Source organism: Pogoniulus pusillus, chromosome 7, assembly GCF_015220805.1.
Source record: "Pogoniulus pusillus isolate bPogPus1 chromosome 7, bPogPus1.pri, whole genome shotgun sequence".
NCBI lineage: Eukaryota > Metazoa > Chordata > Aves > Piciformes > Lybiidae > Pogoniulus > Pogoniulus pusillus.
The window spans coordinates 20,556,530-20,582,867 of NC_087270.1; the positions used below are offsets into that span (position 1 = coordinate 20,556,530).

Below are 26,338 nucleotides of genomic sequence, written 5' to 3' on the forward strand. Positions count from 1 at the left end.
TTTAGCAAAGAAGTGTAGATAGGAATTTTGAAAAACTGAGAATCAAATCACTGTTGGCTCAAAGGGAGAACTCCTCTGTCCATGACAAAGAATCTGACCAGAGAAGATGTGGATAACAATTTAGTCTCTGCCTTCTCCAGGTGCAAGGCCAGCATTGGATTCTGTTCATGCATCGCTCTATATAAATACCTTGTCAGAAATTATCAGAATTAGATCAGATTCTTGGCCTGCAGAGATAAGATGTCAGAAGAGGAGAAAATGCCAGATAAATAACTGGTGTATCATGGAGGCAGGTATGCCTGCATATGCTCTTGTGTACAGCGTGAACACCCACAGATCTGCTTTTATTGCCTGCCTGCCCCTAGCTGAGGTTCTGTGAAATCCCACTCCAAGGGGGAGGCAGGGGGCAGATTGTATGGCTGGATTTTACTTTACTGTTTTTCTTTGTTCATGTGCTCCCTTTATTTTTGAACTTCCTGTCTAGATCTGTGTATGGTGTTGGAAATTTGAGTGTACGTTTGCAGCCAGTCTTGAAGAAGCTGTTGCAGCGCAGTGCTTTCCTTCAGGAAGGCTTTTTAGTCATGGATTTGTTTTTATGAAAGATTTTAGCTTTAGGTTTTTTAGGAACTTGAAATACTCCTAGAAGATATTCTGGTGAGAATTTGTCTTGCACTTACCGTTGACTTTGAGTTAACAAACCCATAGTGCTTCAGACATCACAGCAGCTACTTCAGCCATACACTCACTCTTTCAAGACATTCCACTGTGAAGACATTTTTTTTTCTTTTGTTTTGTTATTTTTTCATTTCTATGTCTTTTAGTCCCCTCTTTGTGCTGAAAATGTGGAGTGTGGTATGTTTCAATTCCTTTGCTCCCTGGAAATGTTAAAGCCATTTGCTGCTCTAACTGATCCCTGCTTGGAGTGTTTCATTACTGACACAATCTCGAGGTGAGCATTATAAAGTGAAGTATTATTCTTAATCTCACTGTGAAACGGCATGGAGTCAAACTGCTGGCAGCCAATGTCAAAATCACCTTTTCTGGAGGGTCTGTTGGTTTTTTTTTTTTTTTATTTCCCTTAGTGTGAGAGTAAAGTGCATTTAAGGCTGTGTTTGCTGATCTTGAAGCTTGGGATGTAGGGAGTAAAATGACAGAAGAGTATGACCTTGCAAAGAATGAGAGGGATAAAATCTACATGAGCTTTGGGAATAATGGAAACGAGGTACAGTCTAAATGAAAGAGACCTTTAAAGGTTGTCTTTCCCTTCAAAAAGGTTTTTGATACAATATGAATCTCCTAAAAAACCCTTAAGAAACGACAATTATGGTACTATCCATAGGGTTCAGAATTCAAGGTGTTCAGACAGCCTGCAGTTTGACAGCCATAGAAACCATTTTCCATTTACTCTATTCAATGAGAATGAAAGAATGTTTTCTTGCTCTTAGTATGTAGAATATTTAGCCATTAATTTGGTTTTATACTGTTTTCACTGCTGAGATCTGAGCATATTGTGGAAAATTAATTATCTTAGCGCATACCATACTTATGAAGTATTGATTTGCCTTTTCCAGTTATAGAAAATTGTACCTTTTTTTCCCCTCTTAAATTGAATTTATTTCTTCAGAGGAGTTAGACTGGAAAATGCTGCATAAAAAGGCAGTATTTTGAAAAGCAGGCTGTATTGAGTGGGTTTTTTGAAGCTAATTTGAAATATTTCGGGCAGCTTTCTTTCACAACCTTCTCTTCTATCAGGCCACAAAGAAATAATGCAGTGCATGTTCAGCTATTACAGAATGAGTGACTTAAGTGCAGATCAGAAAGATGTTGATGGAGGTGTGCATGAGGAAAAGCAATTCAATAGTTTTCCTATGCTAGCTTAAGCTCTAGGAGAGGGTCTTCTTCCTGACTAAGGTAGCGACAAGGTTTCTGTGAATGTTTGTTATGCCTAGTTATGTTTTCCAGTTATGTTTTATGCTGCACCTATCTTTTCCTTTCTGTTCAATTTTATCCCTGATTTTTACCATGCTCAAAGCTTCTTCCCCTGTCCTTGCCTTCATGTACCTGAACTGATTTTTTTTTCTTTCATTCTAGAGCTGTTGGTTGGATAAAGGAAAGAGAGATGGGGTGGGAAGGAGGTTTGTCAGTTTGATATGTTGGATCTTTTTTAGTGTGTTTTTTTTTTAATTATTTTTTCTCTCTTTTTTCATAATCCACATTTTCTTGGAACCTAAGTCTGTAGTTTTAGGAACTGTAGAAAAAAGATATCTTTGCTTTAATTTTTCTGTTGTACTTTTGCTTTCTATGTCAAGTGTCTCTAGATACCTCTTCTGACTGGCACCAGTTGCACGTTGGTGCTCTTCTTGCACATCCTTTTGTTGTTACTCTCCTGCTGTGTGTAATGACCCCTCTCTTCCTCCCAATCTCTGTGCTCTGCTTTTCCTTACTCCTTCTCTACCAGATTTCACTTGTGATTTCTTCAGCTGACAGAATGCTCAGAATTTTAAAACAGCTTTTGTCCAGGTGTGCATGAACCAACTGGCCTCCCTACTCCAGTTAAGTCCTTCAGTTGGTCTACTGACACACCACAAAATTATCCTCCCAGCTCAATGAATGAGAAAAGTCCCATAGCAATAGAAGCTCATCTCAGTAATGTATATAAAAAAAACCCATTGTGTGAATTCTCCTTCTTCCCTCACCCCACAATGTAGAGTTGTTTTTGTCTTTCATCTTGGTGTTTCTAAAGGCAATAAAAGCTTTGTCCACCAGCAGTTATAAATATCTGGTGTGCCACACCCCCAATTCAGTGCTATTATGTGTGGGCTTGTAAGGCTGGAATCCCACAAGGCATTTTTCAAGTATCTTCTCCATCCAACTCAAGCAGTTCTCATCACTCCAGAAATGTCTTTCTTTAGCTTATACAACAGAAGAATGAGCTCCCTTCAGAGCTTAATATACCCCTGCTTCTCACAGAAGCAAAAGAGGTGCTGAGGTAATGTAATGAGAGCACAGGCAATCCGACTTGGAAGTAAAATGCACTTTCTCTGTGATGTGCTCTACCTTCTCTGCCCTGGGGCTTAAAAACTGAAATCTACTCTTTAATTTAGCACTCTCCACCTGTACACTGCAATGCCACTAATGATTTGAGAGAGTTACGAAGAGGGTAGCAAAAATGATTTGTCAGATATGTCTGAAACCATAAAAAATCTAGAAGCAAGGCAATTTGACTCATGTCAATGCATTTTGAAAATATAATGTTCTGTCTACTGGGGGGCAAAGAAGAGAACATACTGAGTTCATTTGTTTTGCAGTGTTTTTCCAAACTCCTCACTAAATCAAAGTGGAAGTATAGGTGTGTTTAACAACAGTTCACCGAATCACAGAGTTAACCTGATTGGAACAGATCTTCAAGACCATTGAGTTCAACCTATCGCTAACCTTTCTAATTAACTAAACCATGGCACTCAGTGCCTCATCCAGTCTCTTTTTAAACACCTTCAGAGATGGGGACTCCACTACCTCCCTGGGGAACCCGTTCCAATGGGCAATCATTGTTTCTGTGTAGAACTTATTCCCAACATCCAGCCTAAACCTGCCCTGGCACAGCTTGAGACTGTGTCTTGTTCTGTCACTGGATGCCTGGGAGAAGAGATCCACCCCTGCCTGGCTACAACTTCCTTTCAGGTAGATGTGGACAGCAATGAGGTCTTCTCTGAGTTTCACCTTCTCCAGACTGAAAAACCTCAGCTCCCTCAGCCACTCCTCATGGGGCTTGTGCTCCAGCCCCTTCACTAGCCTTGTTGCCCTTCTCTGGACACAGTCAAGCACCTCAACATCTTTATTAAATTGAGGGGCCCAGAACTGGACACAGTACTCAAGGTGTGGCCTACAGCGCTGAGTACAGGAGTAGAGGTCCTGCTGACCACACTATTCCTGATATAGGCCAGAATGCCATTTGGCTTCTTGGCCACCTGGGCACACTGCTGGCTCACGTTCAATTGCTTGTCTACTAGTACTCCAGGTGTCCCTCTCTGCCTGGCTGCCTCCAGCCACTCTGACCCCAGCCTGTAGCGCTGCTTTGGGTTGTTGTGGCCAAAGTGCAGAACCTGGCACCTGGCCTTCTTAAAACTCATGGTGTTGGACTGTGCCCATCTGTCCAGCCTGTCCAGGTCCCTCTGCAGAGCCTTTCTGCTCTCTAACAGATTGGCACATGCTCCTAACTTGGTGTTGTCTGCAAACTTACTAATAGTGGACTCAATCCTCTCATCAATGGGGGATCAATCCAGATCATCAATGAAGCTAATGTGCTAGTACCCATATTTCTTTAGAATGGCAAAGTATAATAACTGTCAAATTACAAAATAGTTTAAAAATCCAGATCACTTCAAACCAGACATACTCTGTTGGGGGTGGTGGTTATTTTTTTTCTTTCTGTATTAGCAGGGGTCCTGGGAAAAAGGCTGGGATTTGTTATTCACAAGCTCAGTTATTCCTGCAAATGTGTCAAGTATCAGTTCTTCCTGGTTTCTTTCTTTTTTTTTTTTCCTCTCTATTTCTATTAGATTTTACTAGTCAAGCTGGCCATGTATCGTGAGTGAAAGGGCATGTGTTTCAAGGAGATTAATATCCGTTTCCAGAAACATGGCAATTTCCTATGAGTGGTGATTCACAGAGGTGGCTGTTCACACTACCTAAAAATCTTGACTAGGACATCTGTTGTTTAACCTGTCTAAATTTTTTACCACTGTAAAGAAGTTCTTTTTTTTCAGTGAGATAGTTGTTTTTCGTGGCACTTTAGTATCTGTTCCTACATGATAGCTTCAGCTCAGTAGTGAGCCTTAAATCTGCTTTGGAGTTGGAAGCTAATGCATGTTAGCAATGGCATAGGATGCAATTTTAAGCTGTTCACATCTATTTAAAATAAGATTGATTTACAGTATTATCTTTTCCAAGAAGTAAAACTTTAGCAAATTCTTAATCACAGAATGTTAGGGACTGGAATGCACCTCAAAACCTTGGCCAGTCCAACCCCCTGCAAGAGCAGGATCACCTAGACCAGATCACACAGGAATGCATCCAGGTTTTGAGTCTCTCCAGAGAGGGAGAACCTACAAGCCCCCTGGGCAGCCTGTTCCAGTGTTCCATCACTCTCACAGATCCCAGATCACAGAGTGTTAGGAGTTGTAAGGGACCCAAGGAGATCATTGAGTCCAACCCCCATGCCAGAGCAGGACAATACTATCTTAACACAGATCACAGAGGAACACATCCAGACAAGCCTTGAAAGTCTCCATAGAAGGAGACCCCACAACCTCTCTGGGAAGCCTGCTCCTGTGCTCTGTGACACTTAAAATAAAGAAGTTCCCCCTTGTGTTGAGGTGGAACCTCTTGTGCTGCAACTTACACCCATTACTCCTTGTCCTATCACAGGGAGCAAGTGAGCGGAGCCTGTCCCCCCCCTTCCTGGCCAGCCTTCAGGTACTTATAAACATTTATTAAATCCCCTCTCAGTGTTCTCTTCTCCAGACTAAAAAGCCCCAGGTCCCTTAGCCTCTTCTCATAAGGCAGTGCCCTCCAGTCCCCTAATCATCCTGATAACCGTCTGCTGGACCCTCTCCAGCAGATCCCTGTCCCTCTTAAACTGGGGAGCCCAAAACTGAACACAGTATTCAAGATGAGGGGGAGGAGAACCTCCTTTGATCTCCTGGACACACTCATCCTAATACACCCCAGGATCCCATTGGCCTTCTTGGCCACAAGGGCACACTGCTGTGCGTTGGTTAACTTGTTATCCACCAGGACCCCCAGGTCCCTCTCCACAGGGCTGCTTTCCAGCAGATCACCTCCCAGCTTGTACTGGTGGAGTTTATTATTACTCCCCAGATGCAGGACTCTGCACTTGTCCTTGTTGAACTTCATCTGGTTCCTCTGTGCCCAGCTCTCCAGTCTGTCCAGGTCTCTCTGGATGGCTACACAGCCTTCAGCTGTAACAGTGAAAAAACTTCTCATGTTTACATGGAACTTCCTGTGCCTTAACTTCCACCTATTATCCCTTGTCCTGCCATTGGGCATCACTGAGAAGAGCCTGACTCCATCCTCTTGGCACTCACCCTTTACATCTTTATAAACATTAATGAAGTCACTCCTTAGCCTCTTCTTCTCCAAGATCCAGCTCCCTCAGCCTCCCCTCATAGGGAAGGTGTTCCACTCCCTTAATAGTTTTTGTGGCTCTGTGCTGGACTCTTTCAAGCAGTTTCCCGAGATCCTTCTTAAACTGAAGGGCCCAGAACTGAGTAAAATATTTAACATGTGGCCTCACCAGGGTGGGATAGAGAAGGAAGAGAACTGCTCTCTAGTTGCTGTCTACAACTGCCTGAGGGGTGGTTGTGGCCAGGAGGAGGTTGCTCTCTTCTCTCAGGTGGCCAGCACCAGAACAAGAGGACACAGCCTCAGGCTGCGCCAGGGGAAATTTATGCTCAAGTTGAGGAGAAAGTTCTTCACTGAGAGAGTCATTGGACACTGGAATGGGCTGCCCGGGGAGGTGGTGGAGTCGCCGTCCCTGGAGCTGTTCAAGGCAGGATTGGACGTGGCACTTGGTGCCATGGTCTAGCCTTGAGAATTGTGGTAAAGGGTTGGACTTGATGATCTGTGAGGTCTCTTCCAACCTTGGTGATACTGTGATACTGTGCTCTCGACCTACCAACCATGCTCCTCCTAATACACCTAATACACATTGCTGGCTCACTGTCATCCTTCCATTAAAACCGGTTTGTAAAATCCTGAAGAACTCTGAAATCTTTCAAAGGTAGTTTACCCCAGCACTAGTGCTGTGGCTAAAAACACGTGCTTTCCTGACAGCTGACTTGTCACTTTGCTTTCCCTTGGTTTTGCATTTGCTTAGCTCACAAATGAAACATAAAAATACACTACTGCTGTGTATCCTTTTGGTGTAAATGAGATGGAGATGCACTTGGGAAGACATTTCTCAGAGAATAGGTGTCTATTAACAGAGGACTGCAACTACAAGCAAATCCTTAGGCTTGGTTGTGTGCAACTGTGTGCCACATGGGTATTTGGGTTTGCAGCAAACTGTCCTAACAGTGCTTTACTCCTAAGCAATCCCTGGGTTGAGCTCAGGAAACAGAGTCCTAACATTGTCCTCATCAAAAGAGTCAATAACAAAAATATCTTAAGACCTGTACTCTTGGAGGTTGCTGCCTCCTCTCTTCATGAGGCTTATGTTCTGCTGGCCACCATTTATATTCTCTGTCTTTTTCCAGTTAGGCCAAGAGCCTTTTTGGATGCAGCAAACCCTGCATTTTATTATTTATTAATGTTATGGGTTTGAGTGGGAAGAAGAAAGGATGAGAATGAAAAACCAGTTAATCAAGCAAAAGCTGATCTAAGCTTTTCTCCTGTGGTGGCTGATGGGTGATGGTTATTGCAGGTTCTGCTTTTGGAGGGGATATTGCGGAGGCACGAACAAAGGATGCTCAGCTCAGCTGATGCTTTGAGAGCACAGGTAACTGCTCAAGTATTTGAGCAAGTGGAATCTGTGTTAAATTGTGACCAGCATTTCACAGATGCACAATGTGATGTAAATGATGTCAAATATCAGATTAGGTCCTGTTTTCCAGGCAAAGTGAAAAATATATTGGTGCTATCCAGTTAACAGTGTAGCAAATTGAATCTGTCCAGTCTAAACAACATTTGCTTTGGTCTCTAATTTTGAACATACTTTTATTATTTTTAATGGATTGGAGCTGACAGGAGATTTATGTAAGAAGATTTTACATAATTCTAATGAGAATCTGAGGCCTTTGTCAGCGCACAACAAAATCCTAAATCATTCACAGAATTTAAGATGGTGTTATCCGAGATTATTAACAGAGTATCTTTAAATGACTAAAAATGTTCATTGGTAATGTATTGGAGACATTCATGGGCTCATACATGGCCATGCCACTTGAGTTTGTGAATATACCTAAGCCCAGAGTCTTCCACTGGTACAGATGCTCTGGGCATACTGTCACCACAGGGCTAGTCATTCAGGAACAAAGCAAAATGGCTTAAACTCTTGTGTAGCTGCTGTCAGCAGCAAGAAGCAGCTCTGATTCTGGAGAGTTTAAATTCATTTTTTGACAATTAAGAAGCTTTTATTGCTCATTATGGTATTGGAAAGTAAAAGCTTACTCACTGCTCCTCTGACTACCTGGGCTGTGAAGGAAGTAATGAGCTGCACGGGGCAGTTCCTGCCGCAGAATGCTTCCAAGCGCCCCAAAAACACTGATACAAGGACAAGGAGGTAGCAGCTCTGCAAGCCCTTGAGACAGTACATACTCCTGCTGCCCAACAGAGGAAGACCTGAGTGTGCTAGTTGACAGCTGGCTGAACATGAGTTGCCGTGTGCTCAGGTAGCCAAGAAGGTCTGGCCTTTGTCAGTGTGGCCTGCAGGACCAGGGCAGTGATTGTCTTCCTGTACTCAGCGCTAGTGAGGTCACATCTTGAGTCCTGGCTTCAGTTTTGGGCCCTTCCCTACTAGAAAGGCATTAAGGTGCTGGAGCAGGTCTGGAGAATGGCAACAAAGCTGGTAAAGGACCTGCAGAACAGATCTGGTGAAGAGTGGCTAAGGGGACTGGGGTCATTTAGTCTGGAGAAAAGGAGACCAAGGAGAGGCCTTCTCACCCTCTACAACTACCTGAAGGGAGGTTGTATCAAGGTGGTGGTTGGTGGGTAACAAGTGATAGGAGGAGAGAGAATGGCCTCAAGTTGCCTCAGGGGAGGTTTAGGTTGGACATTAGAGGAAATTTCTTGACTGAAAGGGTTCTCAAAGAGTGGAACAGGTTCTCCAGGGAGGTGGCTGAATATCCATACCTGGAGGTGTTTAGGAGATACAGAGATGTGCTGAGGGAATATGTTTCAGCAGCTGACTCAGTCAAGATAGGTAATGATTGGACTCAGTGACCATAACAGGCTTTTCCAACCAGAACAATTATATGATTCTAAGTGTGAAACCAGTGTGGCCAGTCCCTGTAATTGAACTCGAGCTGTGAAGGGCTCTGGTGAGCAAGGAGCTGAATGTTGTGTGATCTCCTCATGGTGTGCTGAGAAATGGCAGACAGACCAATGAAGGCAGTCAAGTGAGAGCTTTCTACATGCAAAAGGTGAAAGCAGAAGCCTTCCAGGTCATCTCCATGTTGCTGCCTCCTGCCTAGCATCACACTCCTGGTGCCCTTGTGTCTCTCTGGGAAGAGCCTCAAGCTGCCAATGGTAAGTTAACCAAACTCTGCAAATTGGGTCCTTTGCAAAAAGAACATCAGACATTTCTCTTGGTGAAAGGCAGCAACTACATGTAGTTGAGGTGTTTGTGGTGGTGGCCATTCCTGCAGATATCCACTCCTTTCCCAGCAGTTGCCTACGTAACTGCTGCCCTTGTCTGTGAGGATAATTATAATATCTCATGTGTAGCCAGGAGCAAATGTAAACTTCTGCAAGGGCAAGAAGTACTGCATGGGAGTATTTGATCCTCATTACCTATGTAGCCTGCTTACGTGTCTTTTGCAAGGCCTTTTCTGTCTCCTTCAAGCAGATGGGTACTGCTGAAATAATATCTTCGGAAGAAAACAGCATTTCCCCTCTGTCTCGGTAGCAGGCTTCAGTTTCTGGGGTTCATAGACTTATATAAAATTTATCTTATCTGTGCTCAAGACCTGGTGACAGTTTAGTAATAACGGTCACCCACACAGGATGCTGGTACAGCATGCTGTTTGGTAATGAGAACTCCTGGAGTTCTGTGAAGGCCCCAATTAATCATCATAGTACCAATTAAAAAGGCCATTAGAAATGCTGTCGGTAGCCATCAGTCCTGCACAGGTCTTCGTTCTCAGAAGAGGTGCATGTGCAACGCACTCAGCTTTGCACACACGTGCATACATTTTTTTCAGGTCGATATGACCTGGCAGAGTGATTGGGCAAAATATATTGGCAGCAGGAATGCATTTATATTCTGTCTTACATCATGCTGTAGTTAGATCCCAGATTTATTTCAATCTGTTAAATCTTAAATCAGGCTTTGCATTCGGAAATGGGACATAGTTCTTCATGTGGCACAGTTATGCTCCAGCTCTAATTAGAGTTGCACTGCAGTATTATCAGAGCATGATTTCAAGGCCAACATTCTTTAAATCCTTTCAGAACAGGGACTTCATTGTCCCACAGTTCTGACTGGGGAGCTGTGTGCCAGTTGGGGTCTTCAAGCACTCCAGTAACATAAATTAATTGCGGGTGTGGCAGGTAGCATTTTTACACTGTTTATTGCTTTTACTTTTTAATTCTTTCTGTCAGCTGCTCATAAGTTTTTTATGTTCCACTTGTTTGAACTGAGACATTTTTATACCTGTTTTGTGCCATGACATGGGTTGTTTGGGGATTTGAATTTTTTGGTTTGGTTTCGTTCTTTTTCCTTTCTCATGAAAAGCCCATTTGAAAACAGTTGAAGTATTTATGAGATCAAGAGGACAGTATAATGCTGTTTTATCTATATTAAAACAAAAACAATTATAAAAGGTGGTTTTTTTCACTGAGGAAGCAGAGCTCATGCTTTGAGCAAGGGTTTGAACATTCTTAAGGGGTCAAAGTTTTTGTCTTTTCTTGTAATGCATCTGTTTCAGTTGTTCAAAGTCACAGTAAGGCACTGAAACCCCCTGTTGTCCCATGCTTAGCAGAGGTGTTAATGTTTTAGAGCTGTGTTTTGCAAGAAGAATGGAGATGGGTGGGACAGATCTGTAATAAGTGCAGCATCTTTATCAAGAATCTCAAATGGAACTGAAGATTTTTCTCTGCTGTTAGCAAAGACTTTATGAAACACATCAGCAGATACGTATGTTATCATCATGGTATCAAGGAAGATAGTCTGCTACCTCTGTCTTTTACTTCAATTGCTTAGGTACCAGGTTTTTGATAAGTGGATCTTTGGAACTGATGATAAGTCTGTCAGCATCAGCACATCAACACGCTGCTTCATAATGGGATAGTTTGGCATTCCAGTTTACATTAAAAACAAACAAACAAACAAAACCCAAACAAAATGTTTTTTATATTTTTTTCACACTTCTCCCAGTGTCAGAAATGGCATGGAGTAGCTGTTTATTAGAAGAAAGTCAGTGTTACAATCACTAGTACACATCTGCTTAAGTCTTCTTTGTATGGGATAATCCCATTCAGATTTAACAGTCTCATCACAGACCCCTGAAGGTTTTTTTGTTGTTGTTTTTCCAGAAGATGATACAGCTCTAAGAATTAGGCTTGCATTGTAAAGGAGTTCTCTGTCTTGGTCTGCTGCTAAAATCATAAGATTGGAGTCTTGTGAAGGAGCAAAGACAAGCCTGTTAGTTGTCTAGTTGCAAGGCCACTGCCATTGTCTCCTCCTTGTAGCTCCTGGCATCATTGGATCCAGCACAGAGGACCTGCTGGTATGCCCCTTCCTGGAGTGAAGAGACAGAGGGCTGAGAAAGTATGGGTCTTAGAACTACCACTGAAGTCAGGAGTGCAATGCTCAGAACCCCTTAAAATGCTAAAATGTGCTGAGTACTCCTAGCAGCTGGACCTGCCCACTTTTCACATGGGCATGTGAAGGTCTTAAGGTTGACTGACCACCTTCTTGCTGTGTCCCCATATCATGGATTTTATCCAGGAAAGGATAAAATCCTTTGTCAAATGGGAGTGGGAGAGTTTGCAAATAGCAGAGAGGCTGTTCAGCATGCTGAGCACCATGAAAGCTAGAATGATATTAAGAATTTTGTATTCAGAGCAAAATCCAGAGGGTGTTCTGAGACAGCTAGAAATGACAATAAACCCAGTTATTAACTAGCTTCCTTTCATTCAGTGGGAGCTCATGTTTGTCATTTATATTGGGGCAGAGGGAGGATGCAGCTTGTGAACAAATGTTGGGAGTTTAAAAGGGCAAAATTTTAAATGGAAGTCTTTGTAATAGTAAAGGAGCATAGGGCTCGTGTCTCTTAAAAGCAAATTTATAAACAAAGCCTCTTCCTGCCCTTCAACTTAAAATCTTACAATTATCTTAAATCCCAAAATGTGGCTTCATTGTTCATTTCCTTCTTACCAGAATGTAAAATAACAGGAGCTTGAGGTTTTAATGTATTTTTAACAAATAATCCTTTTTCATAATAACTTTCTGGTAGTGTTTTAATTAAAGGTATTAGGAGAACTGTCATGTGTGACACAGTTTAAAATTCTTGTAGGGTGTGCTAGAAATATCTGGGAAAGGGATTATGGACAAAACTTCTTCACTCACAGTGAAAGAGACCAGAATTGGTTATTCTTGCCTGTTTATCACCTGCATATTGATAATGTGTTTTTATGTGGCTAAGAGGAAGAATGTCTTTGTGTGTGCTCTTTGTAGTTCATAGCCTATTTAACAAATTGAGACTGTTTTTAGCAAAGTTCAGCAATGTTTCTTTATTCTGTAAGAAGCTTCATTAAAGAAAGCTACATAAATATGTTGACATCCAATTAGAGTAGATCCAGAAAACTGTTTATTTGCTTTAGTGAGTGGCTTTCATGTCTTCCGGGTTTTACCATTCCACCTTTTCCCAACTCCCTAAGAAGTAAGCTCTAATAGCATGTTTCAGCCTGTCTTTGTTCCATGAAGGATGTTGAAGATTCAGTCTGATGAGCTATACTGTTGTGCCCCCAGCACATCAGGGACATGATACTGCTGAAGTGGGTCCAGAGGAGGCTACTAAGATGATCAGAGGTGGGGACAAGTTGAGACCGTTCAGGCTGTTCATCCTGGAGAAAAAAGGGCTTCAAGGAGACCTTGTAGTGGCCTTCCAGTACCTGAAGGGTGCCTACAAGAAAGCTGAGAAGGGACATTTTACAAGGGCTTGTAGTTATAGGATAAAAGGAAATGGATTGAAGCTTGAGGAGGGTAGATGTAGACTGGATATTAGAAAGAAATTCTTTACAGTGTGGGCAACAACAGGTTACCCAAAGAGGTTGTGGATGCCCTTCCCTGGAGGTATTCAAGGCCAGACTAGATAATGCCTTGGATGACCTGGTCTAGTGGAAAGTGTCATGGCAGGGGGGTTGGAATTAGATGATCTTAGTGTCCCTTCCAACGTAAACCATTCTATAATTCTGTGAACCATATGGTGTTACCTGCCTCACTTCCTGGGTTTACACTGTAGTGCATGAATGGCAAGGTCCTACTCTTCTGCAAACTCCATAACCTTAGAGGATATTCCAACAGAATTCTCTGCAAGCATCTTCTGTTCTAGTGGCTGATGTGTATTCCAGGTTTTGGTTTTTTTTTTCCCTCAGAGAGTTTTTATCATGCCAATAATCTGTTAAAGTGGGTCTAGAGCATTATGGTAATGATGATGAGCGCAGAGAGGTAGTTTATGGATGGACATTGCACTAGTGGCCATTTGGAGGTAATGGGTTTGGTTCTTAACCTCCAATACTGTGAATGAGAAGAGCATGAGGGAAGGAATTGGAGAGCATGTCCCCAGGAGCTGTAGTATTTACTTGTATATATAATTTGAAAAATGCAAGTTTTCAGGGAGGTGTTTTCAAGTAGAATGATGTGTCCACCCATTTCTCAGCATTCATGTGAGGTAGAGGCGTCACCACTTTAACAGCTGTCAGTGCAGCTGACCTGGGCTTGAATGGCAAGATTTTGTTGATTGGCATTTTAACAAAATGTTCTTTTGTGTACATACCTTGTGATCCCAGTGGATTTGTTTAGATCACCAGATGCCTTGAAAAGCCAAAGTCTTTGATGGTTATAAGGAACTTGTCCAGTTTTTCTGTGTATTGTTTGTACTGTTGTCTTCTGCCAGCAGATCTGATTCATTGGTGAGGTGTCTTTATGTAGGTCTTTTACTTTCACATTCAGTGTTTGTTTGTTTGTTTTTTAAAAAGCTTAGCAGGTCTTTAAGTTCAGCTGAAGTTACTGGATATAAGCATAGAAACCCAATTTACTAGGCAGCTTCTCTGCTTGGACAAGAGGAACAGTTGTGTGGGTTTGCTGCTGGTGTGCTGGTTTTGAACTGTCAGTAAATTATGTTGATTAACTCTTTTGTGTTGGCGTTCTCTGAGTTGTGTAGTTGACAGCTGATTTACCAGCCATTCTGCATACAGATGGGAAGATCTGTTCAGGTGTCCCCTTTTTGCCTTTTTCTTCTTCTTTTTTTTTTTTTTTTCCTAAGTCTTCAAAATCTCATCTAATTACAAGGTGTGTAGAGTGCCTGTAGCCTGATTCCTTTTACCTAAACAGGTAATAGCCATTCAGGAATCTGGATGTTTTCCCCGGATGAATGAATCTCAAGTTTAGTTAGTAATGATAGTGCAATAAATCTTAATTCATATTGCTGTGAACATATTAAAGGGAACATAAAATAAACTCACACTTCCTCCCATCTGTGCTTGGGACAAGCATTGATATACTGATAAAGAAAATGACACCCAAGTGTTTTATCAAACCCCAAATTTTGTCATTTCTTATTACACAAAAGGAAAGTATTTATCTTGCAAGTATTTGAAGGCTTATAGTGTCCATGTCAAGAAACTTGTGCCCTTTAATTCACATTATTAATGACTCTTTCTGGTTAATGTGAGATTTTTGTATTTAAGAACAAGAGATTCGCGTGTATGATTTTTTTTCTGAGGTGCCTGCACCAGTATTTACTGAAGTGTAAATGTCCTTTGGAGATTTTGCAATGCCAGCATTTCAGCAGAAAGCTCGAGGTGGAATTTTTATAGAGTGTACTTTGGGCATCTCAACTCACTATAACATTAAATGACTATATAAAACATAATGTAAGAAATACAATTATTGGGAAATCACTACAGATAAATAACTTTTTACTAATTTGTGTTTGCAGAGGTGTTGTAAAACACTAACTGTGAAAGGATTAAAAATTATTACATTATGTGAGTGAAGTTGTGACTGTTCTTAGTTGTGTTGTTATGCTGCACCATCTGACTCACCTGAGAACAGAATATATGAACAACTCCTTTTCAAAGTACCCTCGGTTATGTGGTTTCACCTTCTCTACTAGACAGTGTGTCTCTGTGTATACACAGGCAGGCATTCTCTTTTTGTCACACAGGAGACTAGGTAAAAATGGAGTACCTGCAATTTTTGATTATGTGCCTGTTGTAATCTCTTAGTTATTATGAGTTTGGCACCCATCAAGAACAGCTTCCGCAGCACTTTCGGTCAGTGAGTGAAATGAAAACTCTTGGCTTGACAGAAGACTGCAGAGAACCCCAGAGAGCTCTGTGGGAACTATTATAAATCCCAGATAACAGGAAGAAATGACCCCTCTAGGTGTCAAGTGTCCCTGTAGTGAATTTAAACTCAATTTCTGTCTCCCAGTCAATGAGATGAAAATGGAGCCATTTCCCTGATAAAGTGGAAGATGGCAGCCAGCCGATGTAATAGCAACTTGCAAGAGAGCTGGATGAGGGTGCTGCAGCAATTGGGAGAGTGTGCTGATGTCTGTCACCTTCCTTTCCTCCACAACTGCACCTTAAGTGAGGGCTGCTGTAGACAGGGAAACAGGCAGGTTTTAAAAAGAAACTAATAAGCAGGGAGAGCTTATTATTCTGTCACTGAATTTATTCATTTTATTCCTTCTGCAAACCAAGAGAAGCCTCTGATACTTCACTCCTGACAAAACCATTCATCCAGCTTCTACTGCCTCCTGTACTTTGAAATGCTGGGCAAAGTGAACATGCATAAAATTGAAGCAGGAACAGAACTGGGGAGGAGAAAAGGAAGGACAAGTCCTAGAGAGCTACACAATGATAACCCTGAAGCCTAGAAAAAAGCAGTTTAAAATCGCTGAGTGTGAAGCAAGCATTGCCTGGGTCAGCTTTCCAGCATGACAGCAATAAACATACCAGCAATAATTCAGCCCGACAGGGGAGGAATTCAAGAACACAAATATCAGCGACATTCTGTTCTGCTCATGTGCTGGCAGTGCCATAGGTAGGGCAGGGCTTCCCTGACCGTGCGCTGTCTGCCACTTTCTCATTCGAGGAGTCTTTTCGATGTGCCAGCGCAGCCTTTCTCATCCCATTAGAGATGAGAGGCTCTGTCTCCATAGCCCTTTCTGCAACCTGTGTGCTCTGTGAATCGTGCTGTGCACGGGGATTCGTTAGGAGATGCATTGGTCTGATCTATGCTTCCCAGAGACTCAAAACCTAACAGAACAACACAATAATAGGATGCCTTCCCTTCTCCCCCACTTTGGAAAGAAAGAAATTAGATATTGAGAGTGAAAAGGGGTAAAACACCCAAATAATAGTCTTGCTTCAATTTGTTAAAGTTTTTTTTCTTGTAACTTCCAATAAATAAAAGGTATTTAAGGTAGAGGAATTACAAAAGAGTATAGGGAAGGGAAACAAGACATATATATATATACACAAACAGATTGATGGCAATGGATGGAGGTAGATTCAGGAAAGTTTTGTTGTCCCACCATGTGGTAGGGTGGCCACACAGTAAAATAACAGGAGCAGCAGGGTGGTGCTAGGCAAGCAGGGAGGGCAAAGAGAGACAGAGAAGCAGCCAGTTCCTCTGGTTTTATAGGGGATCTAGACAGGAAGTGGGAGTGGGCTAACCACTACAGCCGGGGTCAGGTTCAGACCACCCCCGGGAGGGTTAACCCTTTACAGATATGTTGAGACCTAATGTCACAGGCAAGCTTGTTACAGATGAAACCCCGGTGACAGAAAGGATTAGGTACCTCCCAGAGATAAAATTAAAGAAGTGATATTTTTAAAGGAAGATGAAGGTTGTGGTGCAAAATTCTGATTATCAGGCAAGAAGATAGTCAGGGCTTTGTGTTATTAGTGATTCTGTACTGTAGGAAACTGGCAGCGAGTTCAGCCTGGTGCTGCCAAACTGTACTTCAGAATCTGAGGTTTCATATGAAAAAAGGGGGAAAAAAAGACAAAACAAACAGAAAACTCTCTATGCCCTGCAGCTGCACAGAAAATGCTCAGAAACTCACTGTGACCGGAGTTGTGTTCTTGTCTTGAGTCAGCAATCGGCTTGAAGCAATACCTTTAAGAAGAGCAAACTGTGCTGGTCATTTCAATGAATGTGAGCTGTGAAGTCTGACATGTTTACACAGCAGCCAGCTCATTTCTCTGCCTTTTTTTACTTTTTACAAAAATGTAATGCATGCTGCTTGAGAACATACTTTCTTGGGACAGAAGAAGAGAAACAGAAAGAAGAGTTACTGTTTTTCAAGTAAATTAAAATTAATGTTAAACTTCCTCTCTTCTTTTTTTCCCTCCACCTCAGGAAAAAAAAAAAAGGGTAAAAAAAAAAGGCAAGCAACTTTTCAAATAGTGGAGAAACAATGAAACAAGGGATATTTTATTTGCCCACCAGAAAAAGCTGTAGTCATATCCGGAGTCTTGAAAAAAATCAAAACAAAACCCCCTTCTTACCACTAACTCCTACGTTCTCCTTAGTGCCATATGCCCCAGCTTACAATTATCCAGCTTTTAATACATCCCACTTCTGCTCTGACAGCTATACAATGTACAACAGTTGCACAGTCAGAAGGCAGATCTGTGAAGCACAAAGAATAGAGAATTTGGTGACAATTTAAAGCAAATGTAGTGAGTATGGAAGTAAATAACATAAGTGAAACTGGATGCCAATGGCATTTTTTCATTTCTCTGTGTCTGTCTAAAACTCTTATCTCAAATTTACCTAAACAGTACTGTTAATTTCCCGTTTGGCACCAGCTCCACTGAATTTATGTTTAGCAGGCTGTAAAATAGAAAGGATTGTGTACCTAGTGCTCCTGATCACCCTGAGGAACCTGTTAATCAGTGGAACAGTTGTATGGTTATGTCGCTTGCATCGTGTTTGAGCATTGGAGCTCAACATTAGAAAAACACTGTAATTGCTAATAATTGTCACTGGGTAAGCATCACAAGGTTTACTCAAGGGTCTCCTCGTATCACATTCATATACAAAGTGTATCTGAAGTATCTGAAGCATTAAGGATCTGGGAGGTAATACTTTGTCATTGTGTAAGTCAGAAGGCCTGTTTATGAAAGGGCAAGGGGATTGCAAGATAATTACTGGCTCTGCATTTAATTTAAGTCAATGAAAATGCCAGAATGATTGAAGTGTTTATGCTGAAGATCAAGGAGTTAGATTGGAATAGGGTAATCAAAACCAGGGACATCTTTGTTATGTTTTTTAATATTTCTTAGGGAAGAGATAATTTGGGATGGGGATAGTATGGGAAGAGGAGTGTTGGAAGGAAAATCAGGATCAGAGGTTACACCTGTCTGAAGCAAAGGTTTGAAAACATCAAGTAAAAATAGAAATATTCTTCACTTGATGGTGATGAATGTGTTATTTGACCTGAAGGGAAAGCCTAGAGGTGGCTTTTCACTGTTGAGGTGGTAATTTCATAGTGGCAGTTACAGGTGAAAAAGTTCAATGTTAAAAATGCAGTGGAAAATAGGAGTGGTGTTAATTATGTATGGGTGCTTATGCCCCTGGGCCTCCATTTTCAGGATAACTCTGCTTTTGCACAGCTATGCCTGTGATGCTTTGAGTTTGCCACTCTTCTATACTTACAATGTAATTCTTGCATCCTTGTTTTCTCCATCTGATCTCAGTGTTCCTTTTACCTTGTATTTTGTCTTTGCTTCACTTAACTTTGACAGTGGAGTATTCTGTACTGCTCACCTATCTCTTCCATCCCACACCACAGAAAAGCTCAAGTGGCCTTGTAAAGTCAGTAAAGTGATGAACAAGGCTTATAGAGTCAACATTGCTCTACCTGAGGTTGTATACATAGCTCCTGTGACATGGGAGGTGGGATCAGTCATATCTTGCTTGCACATGCCTTGTATCCCAAGGGCAGTGAAACATTTGCCAGTGGCCTATAACCTTGCCTCTCTACAAGCAATAAATTCCAAGAATCTTGTTGGCTTTTTACATGCTAAGACCAAAAAGCACGTCAAGGGCTGCTGGCTGTTTCTGTTCAAACATGAAGGATGGATTTGGGGATTGGTAGAAGTCTGTTTGCTTGAAAGTGGTTCTGATTGAGATGACTTATGAACGTGTCAATAAATACCACATTTTAAAAGGTAATAAACTGACTATTAATGTTGAAGGCAGAGCTCCAGGCAAACATTAGCAGCAGCCTGAATCACTAAGTGCCTTTATGTACCTTCTTTCTTCTCAGCACACGGCATAAGGAGCCAGAACAGCCCTGAACCCCAGTAGGGAAGTTCCTCAGAGGCCCAAATAGTCAAAAGTGCTTCACAATACCATATTAATGGGTGTTCTTCTTTTGTGTGGGGGTTTCACTTGTACCTGGGAAGGCTTTTATGCGCATATGACATCAGTCCATTTATCAGCTAAAAATACCTAGGGCATTGCAGTTTAGTATGATGCAATTAATCATATGTTTGGGCACCATGATGCCAGGTTTTATTTTGTTTTGAAATACTGTGTACAGAAAATTGGGAGAGAAAAAGAGTGAAACGCCATGATTAGTATAGTTTTCTTTTTCTGCAGTTCTTTGGGAAGATGTACCAAATATTCCTTCTAAAGAGTTTAAAATAAATAATCTTCCATACAGCAGGTCAGGGTTTAATTGCTTGCCCACCCAGTCGCCCTGCCACTTGCCAAGTTCTTGTCTGTACCCTGTGAGGCCACTAGTTTAGAGATTATCAGCGCTCCAGTGACCCATCTGGGGCACACTGGTATCCGTAGGTCTCCATCCCTTTCACTGGACTTGAAGTCTGATTAGCATTTAGACGCTGCTTTGAGATAATGATAATGTGCCTTTTAATTAGCATCAATATTTCTAATCTTTGGGGAAATAATAATGTGCTGCTTTTCTACTCCTTGACTGTTGACAGATGGCCACTTATTAAACATCATTAAAATCTGATATCAATCATCCTTTTTCTTTTTAAAATATGCTTGTCATTTAAACGGAATGATCTGTATAGGAGGAGGGATGTTCACACCACTGTGTGTAGACTTTGATGGGATGCTGCAACAGCCTGCCCTGGAGGCCTAGGTTTTTCACGGTGCTCTCAGTATCATCTCTGGGGTCTTGCTAACTTGTCAGTTTAGTGTATGTGTGTGTGTTCAAAGGGACTCTTCCATCGGAGCAGCCTGAATGATTTTCAGACAAAGACACTATTTGAACATTTAGAAACTTGAACTTTTGAGAAGCTTGTTCTTAAATGAAGAAATATTTCATGCATTTACTCAGGAATTCTTATTGTCTGTGTTGCTGTGAATGCTGTGAGCAAAGTGAAGATTAATTTCTGCCCATTGTTTGCAGTGATGCTTTATTGAACTTGATATGTTCTTGGCTGGAACTTCTAACTTGTTGTTTGTGAAACTTTGTTTAATGGGTGCAGTTACGATCTGCATTATGTCCTTGCTTGTCCTAATGGCAGTATTAATTTACAGAAAGGGACAAAAATTATCTTGCAGTGTTATCAAGCAGTGTTTAGGCTTTCTGAATGCTAATGAATTCAGAGCTCAAATGCTGTACCTGCTGTTTAAATGGCTGGCAGCTTGTATTTATCACCTGAGTGACAGCTGTTCCCAGCCTTTTTTTTTTTTTTTGACTCTTAAAAAGAGTGGGAAAGATTAACTCCTTCCATACTAATGACCAACATTTTGAAGTAACAGTTGTTTTATTCAAAAGAGACATCTGCCATATTTTGTCTCCAACTGATTTGGTAATTTTGACAGTGTATTAGAGAAAGGATTGGTGGCAGTATATCATTTAGAGAAAATGCTGAGCCTTTTCCCAATATGCTGTTAGTTCTTCTGGGCAGAAAAAAACCCACATCTCTGACATTTGATATCAGAACCAGATCCTCCATGTAAGCTAGAGGAGAAAGAATTGAATCACATTTGGATATTTATAGTTAGTGTGGAATCTGAAGAATTTTTCTATTGGAGTCAAGCCCTTTTTAAACATTTCACTGTCAAGGAAAATATTTACTAGTTGCAATTCGATGAAATGCTCGCTTAAGATGTTTAAATGTCATGCAAAATAATAAAGAACAGTTTAATATTTTATATGTGGCATTGAGTTGTTATTGTTTAAACTGAATTCCTCTGCACTTAGAAGAAATGGTAGTCTTGGTAGAAAGGAAGGCATGCAGGTAATTTAGTTTAATCTGGGAAAGAGTATCATCTGGTATAATGCAGGTGTTCATATGCAGGTTTGAGAGGATTACACAGTGTGGTTGAGTGACTGAGGAAGTAAGATATAATATTGGGTATACTATTGAATTGCCTTTCTTCTTCTGCAGAGGAACTGAGAGCTAAAATATATATGTTAACTCCATCCCTCCATTCCCTCCTACTTCCAGTCAAAACATGTTAAGTAGTCTGCCTTTCATTTTTGGAAGAAGCATGAGACAAATCAACAGTTGTCTGATGTTAAAGGTTGTTGCTGAACTGCTGATAGCAAACAGAACTCCACAAACATGAACATGAGCCAGCAGTGTGCCCAGGTGGCCAAGAGAGTCAGTGGCATCCTGGCCTGCATCAGGAATGGTGTGGTCAGCAGGAGCAGGGAAGTCATTCTGCCCCTGTACTCTGCACTGGTTAGACCTCACCTTGAGTACTGTATTCAGTTCTGGGCCCCCCAGTTTAGGAGGGACATTGAGATGCTTGAGCGTGTCCAGAGAAGGGCGACGAGGCTGGGGAGAGGCCTTGAGCACAGCCCTACGAGGAGAGGCTGAGGGAGCTGGGATTGTTTAGCCTGGAGAAGAGGAGGCTCAGGGGTGACCTTATTGCTGTCTACAACTACCTGAGGGGTGGCTGTGGCCAGGAGGAGGTTGCTCTCTTCTCTCAGGTGGCCAGCACCAGAAAAAGAGGACACAGCCTCAAGCTATGTCAGGGGAGATTTAGGCTGGAGGTGAGGAGAAAGTTCTTCACTGAGAGAGTCATTGGACACTGGAATGGGCTGCCCGGGGAGGTGGTGGAGTCGCCATCCCTGGGGCTGTTCAAGGCAGGATTGGACGTGGCACTTGGTGCCGTGGTCTAGCCTTGAGAATTGTGGTAAAGGGTTGGACTTGATGATCTGTGAGGTCTCTTCCACCCTTGGTGATACTGTGATACTGTGAAAAGCTTCCAGTTAGTATTTTAGAGTGAATCCAAGGGGGTTTCCCTCTTCCTACCCTAAAGACACATAAGTCTGGTATGTGTTTGCTATGTAAGTATTTTGGAAATACAGATATACAGCAGACATGTCACAATAAGGATAAAACTTTAAGTTGTTTTTTGGAGGCCCTGTGTCTTTAAGGGAACTCAGGTTGTTACTTGTCTAATGCCTTTGATTCTGCTCACATCAGGGTTTACATGTTCTGATTCAGTAAATATTGTTAAGCACACATTTAAGTTCCAGTATTCTCTAAAAGTTCTATTGACATTGATAGCAAATTAAGCACATACTTAAGTGTTGTTCAGAGTCTTAGGAAATGGTTTAAAGAGCAAACCTGTGCTATTAAAATATTTTAACTCATTAAAATCCCATAGGTTTGCTGACACCAATTCACCAAATAGTCTGTGTTGAGAGTAAAACAATTACCTTATAGCTGGCTGGCTCTCTTGTGCAGCTTGGAACACCAGCAGCGGCAGATTAGCTGGGTATTTCTGCTATGACAATACATTTCCTTTTACTTTTGACCCTCTCTTCTATTATTATGTGTAATTAGTGATTACAATGAGTGATTGAAAATGTAATGGGAAATACAAAGGTTTCCAAGCTTGTCTACAAAGTGCTCTTGAAAATGAAAATTATTTTTGAGAAATCATTGCCTTGTTCCAAGTTACTCAAACACTCTTTGTTGTTACTTACTAGCTGCAAAAGGTATTTTTAGTTTCCAAGTGCAGAAATGATTTGTTGCAGCTTTAGCAGTACTGTCATGTTGTTCTTTGCATGCGGACATTTTCTGTGTTAATTTGTTGTGGAGTCTGATACAGAGTAATTAAAAATCATGCTTTGGCAAGACTGAGATATAGCCTTTGAATTAGTGTGTAAGATGCTCTAATGAGTCCAGCAAGCATTAGGAAAATGCACTGCAGCGTGTACTTGTGTCCACAGTGTGTTAGTTATCGCTCAAGTTCTTACAATGTTGTGAAATCCTTTCTGTAGGGGAGATCTGATGTTTTATAATCCATGGGGAGAAGGTTCTAAAATAGTTCTGTAATGATTCAGAAACCAGAACACTGCTAAAGTGTTTGGGGCAGGGGGGCAGTAGGAGATTACAGGGAATGTTTCTGGGTGTACTTTTTATTCTTTTTACTTAGTTTACCACAGACCAAGGCTGGAATATTTGGGTAAGCTGGACATGACATCATTAACCTTCCCAGTTTCCTGTCCTGGAACAATTACAGTTACAGCTTACTGAAATCCTGAAGTGTGTTATTTAGAGTCTGTAGTCTGTCTGCAGCTTCCCAAAATAAATCTGAGTGATAAAGCTACAAAATTTTTTGCTACTGTGGTGTTAAAATTGTACAATGATTCAGTCTCGATGTGCTCACTGAGTCAGACCAAGAAACCATTGAGTGTGCTGATTCGTGTTTGCTTCTTGACCTTTTGGCAAGGATGAAGTGTAGCATATATTTTTATCAGTTTAATATCTGTTATGTCCTGAGCTTGAGGATTTTAAATTAAATGAGTTTGGGGACTGGGAAACGTACTAGGAGCTTACACTGTCCTCTCCATGCATGAGATCAGCTATTGCTGTATTGCTAGAAATGTGTGAAATGAAAAAAGGGGAAAAAAAACCTCAAAAGGCAATAAGTCTCCTAATGACCAAAAATGAATGCAAAGAGAAGAGCAGGAGCAGAGCAAGCATAGATTATGCTTTTCTAAACTATTCTCTTAATCTCCACATATCTTCAGCTCAGAGCTCTGACCCTTAATAGACCCCCTCTAAATATAAAATAAAACAAAATAGCACTTCTGATTGCATTTTAGTATCATTTTCAGTGTCTTCTCAATCCGTATTAATAACCACTTAAAAAATTGTGACATCAGGACTAGGCACCACTTTGTACTAAGAGCCTACACTCAGTCTCATCCTTGTTAAAGAGCAAGTTCTTCCCTCACTATTGCTGCTGACTGCTCATACAGATGCTGTTTTTCTGAAAAAACAGGTAAAATAACCCTCAGAAATAACCACAAAATCCAAGAGAGGAAACATACTATAACATGGTGAAGTGGTACATGTGAGATTTGATTAAAAGAAACCATAGATGTGATTGATATCTTTGAGGAAACACTCATGTCACAAGTGTTCAAAATACATCCAGAAGTATGCCAAAAACTATGAAGAGTTGGTGTTCACCTGAATGTTTTTGACTTGACAAAATACCAGTTCATGCCATTTTATAAACTGGAAGTCCAGAATTGTTCATACATAATGCAATCCACGGGTGCATAACAAAAGCTGGTTAGGTACTGCTGTGGTCTCTTTGTAATGCAGCAGGTGAGGACAAGCATGGTTTATGACATCTTTTGAAACAGAATCAAACCACTGAAGTCGATGTGACAAGGTGAAAACTGGAAGTTGTGTTAGAAGTAAAATAAATAGGGTTCAGACGGAGAGTGATCAAAATCATTTGTAGATAACATAAGATTTTGACCCTTCAAGGATTTCTTGCTAAGTATATGAGGTAATACAGAAAGGAGGAACCTGTGTCATTGTAAATTAGTGTCCTTGTGTTAAGTCTCATTACCAAGGCACCTTCATTTTTTAAAATTATTTGACCTGCCATGGTTAATAAAAAGAAAGGTAATTTGGTGTGACATTTTCGGTAGTAGCTTAGTGCACCACCAAATTAATTGCAGTAAAATAAAATAATAGTTGAAAAAAAAAATCCAACCCAAACTTCCTCTTCCTTTCATTTCGAATCAGTTAATGATTTCTTAGTCATTATGTGTGCCCTAAGTGTTTAGTTTAGGATATGTTACAGAAAGCTGATGTTTGGAATGGGCAGGAAATCAAATGTTTGTTAGTTGTAACTATTTTAATATTGCTATTTAATGGAAAACACAGTAGTTTGGTCATTTAAAGTTTCTTTTCTAGGACCAAAAAACCAGTGTCTACAAGCCAGAAATCTACTGCAGTGAAATGCTATCTTATTACTATGCATGCTATGATGCTTACAGATTATTGTCAAGATATGGTGTCTACTGACAAGGAAGTTTTTGTTTCTTGTGGGAACAAAAATGATTGCTCCTCATTTTTCTCAACTGCTGAGTACTTGAAGCAAAAAGCATTTTGGTCCTATCCTGGAATAAATATTGATTCTCTCTTTTTTTCTCTTTGAGAAAATGAATATACTGTGAGTGCTATTCACGTAGGTGAGGTAAGGGCAGCTCAGGACCTCACAGGCTAATTAAACCTGTGACGCAGGCTGATGTTCAAGAAGCATCTTCATTACCCCTAGGTCAGCACATACATGCTAGTTGTCAAGAGTGTCTCCTGGGGCAGAGGAAGGGAGGATTTGTGGGCCACTTGTCTATAGCAGTAAGACTGCAGGCTTGCTTTTTTCGAGTCCAAAAGTAGAATCTGTCTGCTTTCATTCCTGTCCATCTTCCTCTGTTCTGAGTAGTTCTGTAACTACAGGTGGTCTAGGTGAAACCAAGTGCACTACAGTGTTTTGCCCTCCAGAGACAGTCTCTGGAGAAATGTAAAGATCTGGCATTTTGCTGTGCTGATTTTTAGCATACAGGAATCCTTTTCACAGCTCATTGGGTGAAAAATAGAGAAGATGGCAATAGCCAAATCTTTCCTTTGTAAATAGGCTGAAAAGATGGAAGAGGAAATGCAGAGTGTTGAGGTGATGCATGGAGATATGTTTGCAAAACTAAGCATCCATTGCTATGGCTACTCTTCAGCAGACAGGGGACATTCTCATCTATGGAGCTCAGTGGCGTATTTTGATACAGATATGGAAAGATTAGCAAAAGCAATGGGAAGGGTTTGACAGGCTTCTTCAAAAAATTGCACACTTTCTTATTTTTGCCACTTCCTTGAGAAGACTTTCATGTGGGAAACACCTGAACCTTTGCAGCTGGCTGGTGGCTGAATATTCCTGTTGCCGTCAGTGTTTGATATCAGACTGTGTCCATGTAGATCCCTGTCACATCCAAAGTATAAGTCCATATTGCCATAGAAATTATATCATACAAGTGCAAAATTTCCTCTGCCCAAACTTAACAAAGAATTTTCATTGGCCCATTAACAATTATACCAGATTGCTGGGGCCCCTTTA

At 41.1% G+C, this 26,338-nt stretch overlaps 1 protein-coding gene and 1 non-coding gene across 8 annotated transcripts in view; both read left to right on the forward strand.

Annotated features, from left to right (window-relative positions):
* The window catches only part of MACROD2 (mono-ADP ribosylhydrolase 2), a 1,034,078-nt gene that overhangs the window by 416,835 nt on the left and 590,905 nt on the right, over positions 1 to 26,338 (forward strand). The window lies entirely within an intron of this gene.
* Positions 23,636 to 23,826, forward strand: LOC135177208 (U2 spliceosomal RNA). Its single transcript, XR_010302978.1, has one exon. It is a non-coding gene; the product is annotated as a U2 spliceosomal RNA (small nuclear RNA).